General features: G+C 44.6%; 1 long non-coding RNA gene across 1 annotated transcript; it reads left to right on the top strand.

Annotated features, from left to right (window-relative positions):
• The first annotated feature begins 12,670 nt into the window (after positions 1–12,670).
• On the top strand, positions 12,671–18,452 carry LOC138921367 (uncharacterized). The gene is made up of 2 exons (XR_011433882.1): positions 12,671–13,436; positions 18,356–18,452. It is a non-coding gene; the product is annotated as an uncharacterized lncRNA (long non-coding RNA).
• The last annotated feature ends 215 nt before the right edge of the window (positions 18,453–18,667 follow it).

The raw sequence follows: 18,667 nt of genomic DNA on the forward strand, positions 1-18,667 counted from the left end.
GCCTAATTTCACGGCTTTTTATTGTCTGTAGTGGCTGTCTCATTCGCCGCTTCACTTTTTTAGGAGAGGAAATTGGGGTCCAGGGAAATAAAGTGGCTCAAGCTTTTTGGGACAGGACCTGGACTCAGGACCCCCGACTCCTGGTCCAGGATTCATTTACTTTTGGAGAACCATCTTCCTCTTTTATGGGCAATCATTTCTTACTCAGCACAGCTGAGCCTTCTCCCGCTCACCCTGGACTCCATATGGAAACCCCACTCTGGCGCCCCTTAGACAGAAATATACCCAGCGCTTGGGCACACTTGCACACTGATGGTGGGAGCAAAAATTGGTGCCATCTGTCTGAAAGGCAACTTGGCATTGAGTGCTATCTTAAACACATGTGTCCTCCTTGACTTAGTGTCCTGCTTCAAGAGATGTCGTCTGCAAAGATCCTCAAGATGTGGGCAAGAGATTCGCGGGCAATGACAATGATGTAGCCAAACTAGAAATGACTCCAGAGTCTAACACGAGAGGACTGGTGACGTTAGTCATGGTATAATCCCATGAGGGTGTCTTCTTCTGCAAGAATGCTTAATGACGTTGAAAAATGTTCATACATATAGTAATCAAAAAGAAAGCCATATACAAATCGTAGAAAAGAAGACTGGGAGAAATGTGCCAAAATAATAATAGTAATTATCTTTGGGTGATAGGGTGATGCATGATTATTATTTCCTTTTTTATACTTAGTAGTATCCAAAGTTTCTACAATAAAGGCAAATTTTATAAGCGAATATATATATATGTGTGCGTAGATATTTATCTGTTGTAATGAATGTTACAGATCTAATTGCACCCTTTCTGTACCCAGATGCCTGACATAACGCATGTTGACTCAGCCGAGGGACCGTGTTCACAGTTGGGTAGAGATCTGTACCTGACACCCTTCTTGCTTTGTGACTGGTAGACTGCCCGCCTCCCATCTACAATGAAGATTGTCACTACTACTTGTTTCTTTTTGCACTTCCTCATGAGCGAGTTGTCCACCACCCAGAAAATGTGGGCTCAAAAAGGAAATAAGACACATACATGACTATTATTTGAGATAGAAATTGATTTGGACTAAAACTCTGAAACTAGATTGTGAAAGATGGTGAAGTGTGTGTCTATCGCAAAATGTTGGTAAGCAAAGGGGGAACACAAGGACAGAGTGGACTTCGGGTTCTTTGCTCGGTGTGTCTCCAGTTGTCTCTCCTCCAGCCCCCCGACCACTTGTTCCTGGTCTCCTGATGGTGTGCGTCTGATGAAAGAAGACCCCAGTGGCCAAGGAAAGGTAAGAAAAGAATGTGGGAGCAATATTCACAATTAAAACGACCTAAGGGGAAGGAGGTGATCGTGAGTATGGTGTAGACCCATAGCAATTTGAATAAGCCAAAAATACCAGAATGTTCTACGTGACTAAGGGGTCATTCTATTCCTTATAAGTGATGCATTTGGGGTTGAAATAAAGACAGATTATTTTCCATATCCTGTCCTTTGACTGAACCGAGGCAATGACAGCCAGAAACCATCTTAGTCTAAACTTCCCATTAATGCCCCCTTTATTTTGAGTCTGGATCTCAAGGACAGGAAGCATCAGGAAAGCATTCACGTCACCAAGATTTCCAGGCCATTCCATAAAACCAGGATAGATTGTGCCCCGAGGAGAATACTTTGAAGAACAAGCAAAGCGAAACTCCAGTTGGAGTAGCTGAGGTGTGTGCCTCAGGCGGTGCACTCTGCCCTGTGGACACGTTTGGGGGTTCTTCACTCTCAACTTAAAGGATACAATGCTTTATGGCTTTACGGGTTCCTTGGGGGGGATCCAAATCTTTGAGAGAACTTCCTTTGTCAAAGACTACACACAATCCTGTTGGCCTCCACCCCATCCTGAGCTGAGGAGATCCAAGGCCAGTTTCCTGCCCTGCCCCGCGGCCTGGCTGCTTCTCCATTTTGTTCTCAGAAACGCTTTTAGACGCACTCACATGGACAATGAAACACACAGCAAGCATTGCTAGGACCAGCTCCAGCTGAGGGTCTGGACTGTGGTCCATGAAACCTTCTGGAGCTACGGAGGAGAGTAACAACCCCACACAATAATGGAGTACAATCGATCTTAGCATCTTAGTCATCGACGCTGTGGTAACCCTCTCCCTGGACAGCGATAATGCCCTTAGGCTTATACCTGTTATCAGGAAATGTGGAGGAAAATGATTATTAAGCATATAGCTCACAATTTTGTGTGGCAAAGGGAAGGAGTGATGCTTTGGGGACAGTGAATTGAAATCTAGTAGAGGCAACTCTCAATTATTCACGGCCATAGGAGCACAGAGATAAGTCTTGAAATCCACAAACTTCTTCCAGCCTCAGGGAACTCTACAGAGGTTTCATTTTCTGCCCTAATGTGTGTTTTGCCAACACTGCTGCAAGGTGAGTAAAATGGACTGGTTTACGTGCCCCGGGAGGACCAGAGAAATGGTTCAAATATGAGCGGCAGGGTGGATGTCTATAATCAGTGCTTGAGTAGCCAAGAGTTGGCCAGATCTAATCCTCTTTCTGGCTCTAAACCTCACCATTCTCTTGAACATCAACTCACCGAGCTGCCAGAAAGGTCACCCAAATTCTTACCATGGTCCAGCCTGGGATGAGCAGAACAAGGCTCTTGGCCACTTTCTCAAACACCACGGTCAGCAAGTTCAGGAGACAACTGCCCAAGGTGCCTTGGCTTGGGGAAGGTCACCTGGGAGGACAGGATGAGCCCAATGGGGGCCACTGACTAGTATCCACGGACTAATAAACACACTAGGGGCCGTCCACGAGAATCACATCAGGCCTTTCAGTGAAACTGTTTGGTGCGTTCAGACAGCTCCACTTCTAATGGAGACACCACTACTTCCAGGCTTTGGAACTTTAAGGTTGGGTGCCACCTGGTGTCGAGCACCAATATTCCACTTTCATAGTGAGAAAAACACAGTGACATTGGGAGCACTTCTTGCCCTTTTGTCCAGAAAGTCAAGGGGCCCGAACAGCCAAGACTTTGTGCACTCTGTTCCCAAATGTGCCACTTCATTGACTGCTTTCCATTTTCTGCAGTATTGGGATCCTCCATTAGGGTGACAGCCCGCAAACCACGTTGTCCCCTTTGCTGCTGCCTGTCCCCCCAAATCTGATTCAGGTGGACCCCACAGCTCTCCACACCTCTCTGTTTTCTGTCAAACTAGACAAGCTCCTGAGGACATGGATTCTTTGTCTTTGCGGCTCCAGTATGTCACGTGGCGTTTAACACGTGGGAGGCAATTAACACTCCCCAAGTGGATGAGTAGACTAAAGGGAGGGGCCAAGAGACCAGGGTGGGGCTGATTTCCACTGTGATCATTACGTTTCTTGCTTAATGGAGAGAAGCAGTTCTTTGATCAATGGGGATGCTTGCTCTGGTTTCCCGTCTCCTTTTTTCCACCTTCCTCGGACTCCCCTCTACGTAATCTTCCAGCACGGTCCTCACAAGATTAGGCACGGCTTATGTCTTTGTTTCCCAGATAGAGGGATGCGCATCACCATTCTTTTAGGTCTCACGCAGATGTAAAAAGCAATAATATGGGATCGCACAGTGAAAAGGTTATTCCCCATGCAATTCTCTTTCAATCCTTCCAATGCTGACAAGGAAAAAGAGAAGGTCCCAGATCGTGTTACTATGCCTTTAACACCTCTCAAATATCCATTTTAACAAAGAAATCACAGGCAGCCATCTCGGGCGAGACCATCAGCAGGCAACAATATCCATCTACAACTGAAAAGTTCAATTATTCCCATCCAACGAAGAAATAATTACATGACGAGATAGCGGTGTTAACTAACGCTACAATAGGCCTTGTGTTACAGTCTATAAATGTATCAAATCGACATGTTGTAGACCTTAAACTTACACAATATTATATGTGAAATATAATTCAATTAAAACAATACAACTGAGGGGCCAGCCTGGTGGCACAGTGGTTAAGTTTGCAGGTTCCAGTTCAGCAGCCCGGGGTTCATCGGTTCGAATCCCGGGTGCAGACATGGCACTACTTGGCACGCCATGCTGTGGTAGGCGTCCCACGTATAAAGTAGAGGAAGGTGGGCTCGGATGTTACCTCAGGGCCAGTCTTCCTCAGCAAAAAGAGGAGGATTGGCAGTAGATGTTAGCTCAGGGCTAATCTTCCTCACAAAAAAAAAAAAAAAAAACTGAAAAGTTTTATTTCCAAACCAGTAAGACAAATCTGTTTACAGTAACGATTTAAGTTTTCTGTGCAAAGGCAATGTATAAAATTTACCAAGTCAACTTAAAGGAAAATACTAAGTAAATCATTATAAAGGCAATATAAGTTTATGGCAAGAAAAACAGGAAGGTGGTATACGAGAAAGGAATGATTTAAATTTGTGGAACACTTGAATAACCAGGCATCTTTTCCTTCTTCTGGCCTCCTTTCTGCACATGCACACCTGGCCTCCTTTCTAGGGCTGGCTTGACCCTTTCAGAAAGCGTTAGGAAACCAGTGGAAGATCTAGCCAGAGTGGGCATCAGTCATATGGATGCTTCTCCTGTCAGCACATTTTATTTCTGCACGATGTCCTTGCACTCACGAGACCAGTCTGCAGAGCACGGTGAAAAATTCCACACCGAATTCGTTTTCCCTGGGGCACCCCCCCAGGCTTAGCTTTGCGGGGTCTCATTCATCAGAAATCGCATTCAGGCTAATAAGCAGGCCTCTGCCTGGGCCGCATATGGGCAGATCGGATATCTGATGGCTGCCATGCGGGCGAGCCCCGAAATGGAAACATATGCTGGCTAGAGGTCTCAGGAAAGAACCAGGGCTTCCATTATCCTAGGCTTCCTGGGTAATACAGTCTGAAAATCAATTCTCATTAAATACAAGTGATACTAATACCTCTGACAGGTTACATCTTAAGTGATAATTAAAAGCATATTTCCTGACGCTTAGCTGTTAGGAAATGCTTCCCTATTTAGGCTGCAGAGGGGCTCTCGCGCTAAGATCCAGTGGACACTCATTAGCTCCCCAAGGAAACCTCACAGTTCCTGGAGTGTCATTCATTATTTTAAACTGATTTTCTTTACTCCAGTCAAATAGAAGTTGTCACTGGTGCTTTCTCTCTCCACCTCCACCAGCAGTCCTTAAAAAAGAATTAACATTGTCGTAAACCAGGGGTTGAAGACTTATTTCGCTCGAACACAGTCTTCAGTGCGATCCACGGATGGAGTTTATTCAGCAGCAGCAGCGTCCTGCTATGTTTTATAAACTTCTCCCAATTAATAAAAGGAGACGGCGGCTGAGATGTTAGACGCTTTATTTGAGGCATCATGGTGTAAAGAATCTGTGTCTGGGGCCCTGGGGTAGGCAGTGGGGCTGACAGGAGGCTCAGACTTTCAGAAAAGGGTGAGAATTTGTACAGTGGCTGATAATAGTTACTGAATCAGCCCTGTCAGTATCAAGACGTCAAATTTTATCTCAAAAACTGCCTGTTGGGGGGCCAGCCCTGGTGGCCTATTGGTTAAGTTCAGTGCACTCTGCTTTGGCGGCCAGAGTTTGGTTCCCAGGCACAGACCTACACTGCTCTGTTAGCAGCCATGCTGTGCTGATGGCCCACATACTAAAAAATAGAGGAACATTGGTGTGGATGTTAGCTCAGGGTGAATCTTCCTCAGCAAAAAAAAAAAAAAAAGTATCTGTTGGGAAAAAATGGGAATTTTTTAATATCTTTTGCTTCTGAATGGGGTTTACAGATCATTAAAACATATCATTAGGCATAGGAATAAGCCACCAAGTCAAAAGGACGAAAAATACGTTCACTATATGTTGTCTTAGTTTCCTAGAGCTGCCATGACAAAGTACCACAAACTGAGTGGCTTGAAACTACAGAAATGTATTGTCTCATGGTTCTGGAGGCCAGAAGTCTGAAGCCCAAGTGTTGTCAGGGCCACGCTCCTTCTGAAGCTTCTAGAGGCAGTCCCTTCCTGGCCCCTCCCAGCTTCTGGCAGCCCCAGGCATCCCTTGGCTCGGGGTAGCATCACTCCCGTCTCTGCTTCTGTCCCCACATGGCCGTCTTCCCTCCGTGTCTCTGTCTTTTCATTTTCCTGTAAGGACACCAGACACATTGGATAAGGGACACACCCTACTCCAGTATGACTGCATCTTAACTAATTACATCATCAGTGACCCTATTGGAAATAGAAGGTCACGTTCTGAGGGGCTGGGAGCTAGGACATCAACCTATCTTTTGGGGGGACACAATTCAACCCATAAGACATGAGAAGAGTGATTAGTCAATAAACGGTGTTTGGATAACTGACTTTCAGGGAGAAAAATAAATTCCTTAATTCCTTTCCCACTCCTTATACTGAAATACCAAAGGGATCAAAGTTTCAAATGTGAAAAATCACTAAAATATTAGAATCATAACAGCCAACACATAAAATTTATGTGCAGGCAGGGTTTGAAGAGTTTTACAAATGTCACTAACTCTGCTATTGTCTCCATTTTACAGCAGAGGAAACTGAGGCACAGAGAAGTTAAGTAATTTGACTAAGATCACACAGCTGGTAAGTTCTGGATATGCCGTTCAAACCCTGGTAGGTTGGTTCCAGAGTCTGCACTTTTAATCAGTTTTACATAATTAATATAATCTTGGGGGAAGGCAATTCTAATGTCCACTTTTTGCTTCATGCTCTTATGTAATGTTTAAAAATTTTATAATGGATATGCCTGACTTTAAAATTAATAAGAAAATAATTTGCTCTCTCTCCCTTTCCTCTTTCTCCTGCCCACCACGCCTTCCTCCCTCAGGCACCCTCCCCTACCAGGGCCGAATCAGACTGTTAATCTGCCCAAGATTTGCAACTAAGGGAACCCAGTAGCTTCTACAATGGAATGCTTGCGTTAGAACTACACCCTCATTTCTAGATCCTTCTGGCATTTTTCTGTCTTCGTTGGTGTTAAAACTGAGTGACTGTTTCTGACTCGCTCAAGGGCACATTCCCTTTCACAGTTCTCAGGACGTCTGCTTGACCTTTCTCGAAACCAGCCTTCTCAGGCATTAAAGTGCTTTCGAATCACCTGAAGAATTTGTTAAACTGTCGATCTCGATTTCGAGTCAGGAGGAGGGTGGACCTGAGTTATCCATTTCTAACAAGTTCCCAGAGGAGGCCCAGGTGGATGCTCTTGGACCACATTTTGGGGTGTAAATGTCCAAACGTCTTCCCTCTCCATCAGCTCTACCTCCTGCTTCCATTTCCGTATGAAAATCAAGGCTGCAGAACTGGAACCAAAAAAGAACAAAGGAGACAAAGGTTGGAGTCCTCGCCTAAGAATCTGTCTTCCCCAGCAAGCGCCTCTTGGGAGCACGCCCCGGGCAAAAAGAAAAACGAGGTGAGAGGGCAGAGCTTTCTGATTCAAACTGTTGAAACTTGGCCCCCAAAAATAAAGCGTCCGAAGGTTCCACCTGGGAGGCAGGACCCATGGCGGAGGATTCCCCCAAAGCTGGACACGCGCCTGAAGGAGCCGGGTGGCCAAAGAATGACGCATCACTACACTGATGGGTGGGGGCTTTGTTTGTTCATTCACTCAAGCATTTTACTGGTTATCTGCTAAATGTGAGTCCCTGTACCAGACACATATTAATTATGTTGAAAACAGTAGGGAAATGATCTGGGGTCCTGAGCCCTCTTTTCTTCCAGGATCACAAAGTACGTTAAATAGAATGTCATGGGGCTGGCCCGGTGGTGCAGCAGTTAGGTTTGCACGTTCCGCTTCTGGCGGCCCAGGGTTCACTGGTTTGGATCCCAGGTGTGGACATGGCACCGCTTGGCATGCCATGCTGTGGTAGGCGTCCCACATATAAAGTAGAGGAAGATGGGCATGATGTTATCTCAGGGCCAGTCTTCCTCAGCAAAAAGAGGAGGATTGGCAGCAGCTAGCTCAGGGCTAATCTTCCACAAAATAAATAAATAAATAAATAAATAAGTAGAATGTCTGATTCCTTTCCAAAAAGAACCATCAATCCCTCTCAACAGATGAAAGAAATGAACACGTGACTTCCTGATGGTCCCTTAAGCTAAAGGGCAGAGTCAGAGCCAGTACAAAGCTCCAGGCTCTAATTGCTGCCAGTGCTTGTTGCTAAGTTCTTCAATGCTTGGAAAGGAAACATACTAGCATTTACTGATCCCCTGCCATATGCCGGGGACTTTGTCAGGCTCTTTAAATAGTGGATTTCATCTGAGCAAATAAGTGGCCAGAATCAAACCACTAACCCAATGTATTAACATTAAAAGCAAATCAAAACCGCAATGAGGTATCACCTTGCACCTGTTAGGATAGCGACTATTTTTATAAAATGACAACAGCAACAAGTAACAAGTGTTGGTGAGGACGTGGAGAAATTGGAACCCTCGTCCACTGTTAGTGGGAACGCAAAATGGTGTAGCCTCTATGGAAAACAGCATGGAGGTTCCTCAAAATATTAAAAATAGAACTACCATATGATCCAGCAATGCCACTTCCGGGGACATACCCAAAGGAATTAAATTCAGGATCTCAGAGAAATGTCTGCATTCCCACGTTCATTGCAGCATTATTCACAATAGCCACGACTTGGAAACACCCTAAATGCCCATCAGTGGACAAATGGACCAGGAAAAGATAGTATACACATACAATGGAATATTATTCAGCCTTAAAAGAGAAAAAATTCTGCAATATGCGATGACATGGATAAACCTTGAGAACATTATACTAAGTGAAATAAGCCAATTACAGAAGGATGAATACTGCGTGATCCCGCTCATACAAGGAATCTAAAATAGCCAAACTCAGAGAAGCAGGGAATAGAATGGTGGTCGCCAGGGCCTGTGGGAGGGGGAAATAAGGAGTTGCTAATCAATGGATATAAAGTTTCAGTTATGCAAGATAAGTTCTAGATATCTGCTGTGTAGCACTGTGCCCATAGTTCACAATACTATATTGTATAGCCAAGACTTGGAAGCAACCTAGGTGCCCATCAAGGGACGAATGGATAAAGGAGATGTGGTATTTATACACAATGGAATACTACTCAGCCATGAGAAATGATGAAATCCAGCCACTTGAGACAACATGGATGGACCTTGAGAGTATTATGCTGAGTGAAATAAGTCAGAGGGAGAAAGTCAAATACCGTATGATCTCACTCATAAGTAGAGGATAAAAACAATGACAAACAAACACATAGTATTAGAGATTGGATTGGTGGTTACCATAGGGGAAGGGGAAAGGGGGGAGGGCAAAAGGGGTGATTAGGCTCACATGCGAGGGGATGGACTATAATTAGTTTTTGGGTGGGGAACATGATGTAATCTACACAGAATTCGAAATATATTACGATGTACATCCGAAAGCTATATAATGTTATAGTCCAATGTTATTGCAATTAAAAAAATAAAAAATAAATTTAAAAAACCCACCATACTGTATTGTACACTTAAAAATCTGTTAAGGGTAGATCCCATATTATGCACTCTCACCAAAAAAAAACCTAGATGTTTCTAAGAATGCTAGTTGTCTATGTGAATCAAGTGTCATTTCAGCGGAAGAACGTGTTCACCACGCTGCAGTGCCTGGAGTATCCTATGTAAAGTCACATGTAGAAATACATTTCTTAAGAAAAATAAAAGAAATAAATATTGGTTACAGATCTACAAAATTATTGTCCCATATATTATATGAAAAGAGTGGGATATTGTGGGGCAAAAACTCATCTATGTGGCCACCAAAAAATTCCTAGTAGGTTAAGGGATTCCAAAATGGCACCATTGCCTTCTGGTTGATATGGAAAACATTACAATATTTGACTTATGCTGCTTAAACAGATATTTACCATGTATTTACTATGTTAACACAAAACATGTTAGTCTTGAGTGATATCTGTCCTCAAGGAATTTACTGTTTAGTAGAGAAGATAAGAAAAGCAAATAGATAATTATTTCCTGCTTGACCAGCTGGGAAATTTTGAAAGATAAAAATTCAGATGTCTTTTCCATTTTGACAACTAGGATGGATGAGGGGGTAACCAGAACTGAGGGAGACTGGTACGATGAGTCGCCCTGGGGAAGGGGTCACCTGGGAACACTGAGAACGAAGGAGTCACTCTGCACACTGAGAAGGGGGAACATGCACATTACAGCGGTGGTGGAAGCAGCCATGGCGATCCAGCAGTACCAGGACCCCTCTTCAGAGAAGCGCTTGGTCAGCTGCAGGGTCATCAGCAGAAATCACCAGCTCAAGTCAAAGATTTTTCTGGTTCTGAGTAAATGCAGTGAGTGAACTCTGTTCCCTGGATACTTGACACTCCAATAAAATCACTGATTAAAAAGATCTGAGCCCACATGTGGATTCCAAGCGACGCTTGCCACGCTCTACTTATGACAGGAGAGAACTCGCTTTTCAATGACATGTACAAGCCCCAGATGGGGGATGGTTTGCCGTGCCAAGAAACAAAAAGATTTCCTTAATCTCGAGCTCAAAATAAGTTCCTGAATTCCCTTTTGTTCTTTTGGAGAAAAGGTTAAAATCTTGAAAGCAGGAAAGTTAGTCCTTTTCGTTAGCTCTCTGCCTCCTCCCCACCGTGTGCTCACTCTCCTCCTCTCTACAGCTACGTGCATCCTACGGACGCAAGACTCCCTAACACACTCGGCACGCCCTGCGACTCACAAAACCCTAAGGGGAAGGAAACGTGGCAGAGTGTGTCCAAACCTTCTGAGTAACTCCGTGTCTTCCTCTGGAATCATCCCTTTAGATCTTGAGCCTGTGTTCATGCATGTGCCTGGTTTTAGCCAGAAGCAAACTTTCAAACACAAAAATCAGAATATCAATCCCCAAGGGTCCTTGATCACTTTCCAGCCAGACTAGCATCATGCAGGGCAAACCATCCAAGTTGGCTTGCCCAGTATGTGGAAAGGCCGTGTTGTGGAAATACTGCATGGCGCCATGGCAACAGCATCCCCCACACCTCGGCGGCTGGCCAGATGTGTGTCTAAGACATGGCTGCAAAGGACCAGCCACGTTGAGAATGTCAAACGTTCATCGTGTTCTTTGTACATGATATTATTGAGTTCTCACCACCTGGCACCCACACACTCGCTGTTTGCATGGTGGTGTGTGACATGCCATGGGGTTTTCTCCTAAGAGACCAATTGTCTCTGCCATCAAGGAGTTTATCAAGAGTGCAAAAAATAAAATGAGGCTTCTTCTCAAATCTCAGTCTTTGAGGGGAGTGAAATGGTACACCTAGTAGGCTAGAATAAAAATTTTTCTCCTTTTAATCAATCTCATAGCCATTATTTGTCAGCTGTTATCTCTGAACGGATGCCTGGTTTAAACTTGCATCATTCCTGAACCTAATAAACTTCCAAGGGACAGTTCACTGCCACAGATTGGTGTGCAATATAGAGAAACTGTAGTATTAAACAAAGAGGACACAATTTGAAAAGTAGAACTTGACCTGAAAACAGCACATCATATTCTAATCAAAAAGAACGGAATTTTGGATCATTGACTCTTGGAGAAGCGAAGCGATTCCTCTACAACTCATTACGGCTGTAATTCATCTCGAGTCCTCAGCACTTTTCCTTCTGGCCTCCAGGTGCCCACCACTGCTGAGTGCATCTCGTGGTCTGTTTCTCACTGCTAAACAGGGCACATTCTTCAAGTCCTTGGGGTGGGAGGGAGGGTCTGCCTGCCCCCTCTGCCAAGAACATTACTGAAGACAGCTGCGAGTAAGGTTATTAAGCAAAAGGCCGGGAGGAGAACAAGCACAAATTCTCTCCCCACTGGGAAAGATACATAACCTTCAAGCAACAGAGAAAACGGAGGCTCAGGAAGTCAGCAGAAATTGCTTCTGAAGAATCATAAGCATTACATTATGTAGAACTGTGTTACTTTGTTGGAAGGACGTTTAAACTCCTTCTAAACAGATAAATGAAAGTCTCACCATCATTTACTTCCCTAACTCTAGCTAGTATTAACTTGACCTGATAGTGACTTTATTCCCACCCACTCCCAGGCTTTGGAGCAACTTGAAATAGTCATTTCTTCCACCCTCCCACCAGCTGCTCTTCTCCCACACAAAGGGAGAAAGTGAGGAGGGCCTGACCAGATTGCATTAATCCTGACCAGACCCAGCCTCTTTCTGGTGGACCACCCCCAGAGCTAAATGCCTCAGTGCCTTGTATGCTTCATTCTAAGGCATCATGAAATGATCCAGTTCTTTCCGTCCCCAGCAGTACAAAGCCACGATTGCATGAAGACCAGAAAAACACAAAGACAGATCTGACACTTCTTTTCTCATCTTTGAAGGGCCACCCAGCACTGAAGTGGGATGTCCCATTTCTAAATAGGTCATGGGGCGGCAGTTTTCTTCCATGTTGATATGTAACCCATGGAGACTAACTTTACAGTGATGTAATGAATGTGTGATCTAATAAAGACCCACTTATTGAATGCCCACTCTGTGAAAGGCAGGGTAGGAGATGCCAAGGGGTTATTATCTAGAGAGGTGAACATAAACATAGAGAATTACCTCATAATGGAAGGAAGTGTGTGTAGGGCTCTGTCAGTGACATAGAGAGTGGAAGTTCAGAGAAAGGAGAGAATATTGTGAACTAAGCAGCCAGGAAAGGCATTGGAGCAGCCAGGAAAGGCTGAGACTTGAAAGATGCTAGGATAGCATGAGTCAAGAGGAGAGAGAAATGCTCAATGCCCACTGTGAGAAGATAGCCTTTCCCAGTTGGCATTGGAGAGTAGTGGGACATCATACCATGGTGACAAGGGTAATCTACCCTTCAGAGTCCCAACTATCGTCAAAGGATGACACTGCCACCATATGGCTCTCTAGGCACTCCCACACAATGGACTCTGAGACTGACTGCATTTTCCAAAAATAGACACAGCAATATTTCTGGTCCCACGTGCTGTTCCAGAACGCTGCCTCTGCCTCAACCAAGAAGTGGATTTTATTTCCCCTTCCCTTGAATTTGAGTGGGACTTCCTTTGTGGGGGCCTCAGTGAAGACACTGCAGTGGAAACAATGCTGGGTGACTTCAGAGGTTAGGTCATAAATATGACATGGCTTCCGTCCATCACTCTCTCTCAGAACACTCACCATTGGAACTCAGCCGCCATGTTGTAAGGAAGCCTCATGTAGAGTTCCAGCAGACAAGCCTAGCTCAGGTACCAGCCAACAGCCAGCGTGAATCACCAGACAGGTGAATGAAGACTCCTTTCAGAAGATTCCATCCCCAGCCTTTGAAGTGCCCCAGCTGACAGTGAGCAGAGCAGAGACAAGCTATCCCTGTAAGCTTTGCGTGAACTGCAGATTCATGAGAAAAATAGGTATGATTGTTGTTTTAAGTCTGTAACTTTTCGTGTAGTTTGTTACACAGTAATCAATAAATGGAGCAGATCTCATATTAACCCCTTACTTCGAGCCGAACTCCAGCAGGAAATCAGAGCATGTGAAAATGCAGCAAGGTTACGGTGCCATCTTGGTTAAATACATATTGCCTTTCAATTTCAATGATGCCAATAAACTTGTTTTTCTGGTGAAATTTCCCACTCAGGCTGCCTTAGAATGAGTGGCCTACATCCCTTTATTTAAACCTTTCTTGCCATTCCTGTGGCTCAGAGAGACAAGCGGTAGGGTTAGAGCTTTATCTACAATATTATTTTATTAATTCAATTTTTAAATTAATTTTTGACAAATATTGTATACATTTAAAATGTACAATGTGATATTTTGATATATGTATATGTGGTTGGATGATTACCACTATCCAACTAACACGTCCCTCTCCTCCCATAGTTGCTTTTGTGTATGTGTGTGTGTGTGATGAGAAAACTTGAGATCTACTCTCTTAGCAAATTTCAAGTATACATTATTATTATTAACTATAGTCACCATGCTGTACCTTAGGTCTCCAGAACTTATTCAGCATATAACAGAAAGTTTCTACCCTCTTTTTTGTGGTGAGGAAGATTAGCCCTCAGCTAAAATCCACTGCCAATCTCCTGGTTTTTTTGCTGAGGAAGATTGGCCCTGAGCTAACATCTGTGCCCATCTTCCTTTATTTTATATGTGGGACGCCTGCCACAGCATGGCTTGACAAGCGGTGCATAGGTGTGCACTCAGGATCCCAACCTGTGAATCTTGGGCCACAGAAGCAGAGCACACAAACTTAACCACTACACCACTGGGCTGACCTCTGAAAGTTTCTACCCTTCAGCCTTTGGTCACCATCATTCTACTCTCTATTACTATGAGCTCAACATTTTTTTTGTCGGATTTCACATATAAGTGAGATCAGGTGATATTTCTCGTTCTGGGTCTGTCTTTATCACAGCATAATGTCCACTAGGTTCATCTCTGTCTACGTTACTCTCATGGCCTCTCGAGCAAGCCAGTTTCTAAGTCTTAGACATGGCTTCGGAGGAAGAAACACCTGTGTTTACTTAAAAACAAAAACAGAAAATCACTCCAGGTTCAAGTCTCTGTATGTTTTCCCATTGTTCTGATGTGTCGCTGCCATGACCAGTTGCAAACATTCATTATCTTTTGTCATTTAAGGCAGTCATAAAAAACTAGCCAGGTCAAAATTGGGGACTTTGGCAAATGTAACGGAGGCAAAGCTAATGGATAAGGTCTGCTTGGGGAGCTGGAAATTGGTTCATATTCTGTCCCCACCTAAAATAACAGGCGGTTGCCAGAATCTTTTCCATCTAGAAAGACTCCCCAGCTTGCAATTCCCTCTTGGGGCTGCTGAGTTTCCAGTTATCCTCTCCCTAGGGCACCATAAATGTTCCCCTCCTCCCTCTCCTCCTCCTCCCTCTCCTCCTCCTCCCTCTCCTCCTCCTCCCTCTCCTCCTCCTCCCTCTCCTCCTCCTTCTGCTCCTCCCTCTCCTCCTCCTCCTCCTCCTTCTGCTCCTCCCTCTCCTCCTCCTCCTTCTGCTCCTCCCTCTCCTCCTCCTCCTCCTCCTTCTGCTCCTCCTTCTCCTCCTCCTCCTCCTTCTCCTCCTCCTCCTCCTTCTGCTCCTCCTCCTCCTCCTCCTCCTTCTCCTCCTCCTCCTCCTCCTTCTCCTCCTCCTCCTCCTTCTCCTCCTCCTCCTCCTCCTTCTGCTCCTCCTCCTCCTCCTTCTCCTCCTCCTCCTCCTTCTGCTCCTCCTCCTCCTCCTCCTCCTTCTCCTCCTCCTCCTCCTTCTTCTCCTCCTCCTCCTCCTCCTCCTCCTTCTCCTTCTTCTCCTCCTCCTCTTTCTCCTTTTCCTTCTCTTTTTGGTCATTCTACCCTCTTGACTTAACAACAAAAAGGGACAACAAGCTCTAAAAGATAGCTAAAGGAAACCTGAATTTATACTTTTCAGATTGAGTTTTAAATAGGAAATAGGATGGCACAGTGGTTAAGAACAGTGGAGGGAGAGCCAGGTGGCTCTGAGCCCCGGTGCCTTGGCTCTGGTGGAATCACTTAGCCTGAGAGAGTCTGCCCTCTTTCATCTTTTAGGGTGCAGGTAAGGAAACGTACCTGATTGGGTTGTTATGAGGCTTAAATGAAAAGCTCAGGCCTGGTACACCCGAGGTGCTCAGGGGGTCTTAGCAAGTATCACTTTGAATTGGAGAAGACCCACTGGAATTTCTTAAAGTCTTTTGTAGCTTCATAGAAGCCCACTTTAATACCCAGTAAAGTCAGTGTGACAAAGAGTAAGTGGGTACCATTTATTATTACAAACTAGCCAAGTCCCGATCAGATGGCAGAATTGGAAATGCTCTCTGAAAGACCTCCGTAGGGTAAGGATGGGGGGAATGCACCCTTCGTAGGGAAGAAAATGGAGAGGAGGCTCATTTTTGTTGCCTCAAAGCTTATCACAAGCAGGAACAAAAATAAAACCACCTCCAAGCTCTTGCAGTCAATAGCTTTGACCCCCGGGTCTTCTACTGGACAATGGGCTCTATCACTGGTGTGCAGGTGTACCTTTAACCCTGCGCATCCCTTGCCCCGTTGAGACTCACTGGATCGGAACCTCCAGGGCTGAGGGCCAGTCCTCTGAATTTTCTAAAGCTCCAGAGGTGATTCACATACACCGCGGGCTGGAAACCAGTGGTCCAGGATAACCGAGAGATTTCACTGAGGCATCAAGATAGGCAACAGGGTTTGTGACTGTTATCAATGGGAAAGTCAAGGCTTCGAGGGACGGGCATTGCTTCCAGGGGTGAAACATCATTTAGCAGAAATGGTACTGGACTCAAGAGTCTGTGGTCCTCCTGTACCATCTCCCCTGAAGAGCGGTTCTTGATTCGTTCATTCATTCCCTCTTTCATTCTTTCACACATTCAACAAGTGTTTGAGTGACTGCTATGTGCAGAGGGCATCTGCCAAATCACAGTGTCACACAGATACTAAGATGGCCCATCGTACAGTGCATTTGTGGAATACAGAAGTGCATGGCATGCTCTCTGCCTCTGAGGAGCTTACACCATTATATTGACATTATTATGACCTTAGTTCTTAGGGTGGTTCTGCCTGGATACCGCGAGGCTCGTGTGGGGCATGTTAAGAGGTGGGAGTGGTCTGATAAACCTTAGAGGGACCTAATTATAAGAAAAGACCAGCACAAACTAAAACAGGGCAGAGACAAGAAAACGGGGGTGAGGGAAATAAACTTAAATTTAGCCAGTACTTCTGATAAGAAAACAGTTCAAATTAGTGGGTTAAAATAGAACTTTTACCAAGTACGCTAGAGCAAATTCTTTCGAACTTTTGTCACAAAACTCAGAAATATTAAGGTTTCTGGTTTGGCGATGAATAAAGAACGTCTAACCAACTGTCACAAGAAAGACTGTGCTAGAATTTTTGACCACCCCAAGAACTCCTGTTGCCCCCTTGTGGAACTGTTTGAGAAACGTTAAAACAGAACGAGTATATTTGAGTATACCCTGAATATACACCCCAAAGATATTTCAATGAGAGTGAATCAAAATTAAGGTTCAGCATATTTCACAACCCACCTGAGGGAGCTCAGATAGGATGTCGTGAACCAAGACTAAGAGTTAGTGTCTTATTGATAGTGTTGGAGTAATGTAATGTATCTGGAACAAAACCTAGCGAAGGCAAGCTATGGATTGGAGGAAGTTTGACTGGAGTAGAGTAAGGAGAATGGGTTCGCTGCCTCCAGGACTAACCACTGTGCCACACGGAGCAAGTCACTTAATGTACCAGAACTTCCGTTTTCTTCATCTGAGAAAAAAAGACTGACCTCGAGTTGTCATGAAGACCCAAGAATGCAACACACATAAAAATATTTCAAAATATGAAACACCATAGAGATGTGAATGATTGTTACGTTGCATGTTTTAATTAGTGCCTGATGTGACGGAAGTGCTATTCAAAGTTCAAGACAGAGGCTTTGAGAGTTGATCTGCTACGTTCTGGTGGGTGGACCCGAGGTGCTCTCTCAAGGAGAAGGCATTTGTTTGAAATTTTGAGAGAAGCTAAAGACCTTGGAAGTTGGTCACTTTATATTAATTTGGGGAAACGGACATAAATGAGGAGACTTCTACATTATTTACAAGGAAAATCATTAGTTTTAGGAAACCCCTGTGAACACCCAGCAACAGGCCCAGGACAATCTTTTTGACAAGTGTTTCTTTGTTAGTGTAGGACTCTGCTTTTGCTCGAATAAGCTAAACAGTTGTGCTTATAATGGAGATATTTTTTCCCCACATTTAGAACAGAACTTTGATCGAATTGTTCACCTTCCATTAAAACCAAGAATAGCAACAGTGACACTTTATCTTTAATCTCCGAGAAGATCCTGTAAATAAACTTAAATGTGTCGTTCTAATTTCACAGGCATGTCTCTGCAGACATCTAGCAGATTCTGCAGACTGACTCCCACGCATCTATTCCAACCTCCCTCTGGGGTGCCTTCCCATACTGCAGAGAGCCAGAGGGGAGATGTTTATGAGATTCCCTTGCAACCGGGCAAGTGATGGTTAACTTTACATCAACTTGACTGGGCCATGGGGATGCCCAGATATGTGGTCAAACATTATTCAGGATGTTTATGTGAGGGTGTTTTTGGATGGATTAACATTCACATCAGTGGACTTTAAGTAAAGCAGGGTATCTTTCATAAATTGGGTGGGCCTCGTCCAGTCAGTGGAAGGCCTGAATAGGACAAAGATTGACGCTCCTCCAGCAAAAGGGAATTCTGCCAACAGTCGGCCTTCGGACTTCATCTCCAACATCTTCATTTCTTCCTAGGTCTCCAGCCTGCCAACCCACTTTGCAGATTTTGGACTTGCCAAGCCTCCATAATCACGTGAGCCAATTGAAAAAAATAAATCCCCTACTATATGTATACACATGCTATTGGTTCTGTTTCTCCCCAGAGCCCTGATGAATACAGGGCACCTAATGAGATTTATGTTCCATCAAACAGAAGCAATCGCTTGGGACTTGAATTCCAAACCGATTTAGAGGGGAGCAGGGCAGGGTGCGAGGCATGTGCTGGTGTGGACATGGCAGACACTGGGGCCTCCTAGAGCTGCAGCCGCAGTGGCAGATGGCTTTCTG

This window comes from Equus caballus, chromosome 29 (genome assembly GCF_041296265.1).
Source record: "Equus caballus isolate H_3958 breed thoroughbred chromosome 29, TB-T2T, whole genome shotgun sequence".
Classification (NCBI taxonomy): Eukaryota; Metazoa; Chordata; class Mammalia; order Perissodactyla; family Equidae; genus Equus; species Equus caballus.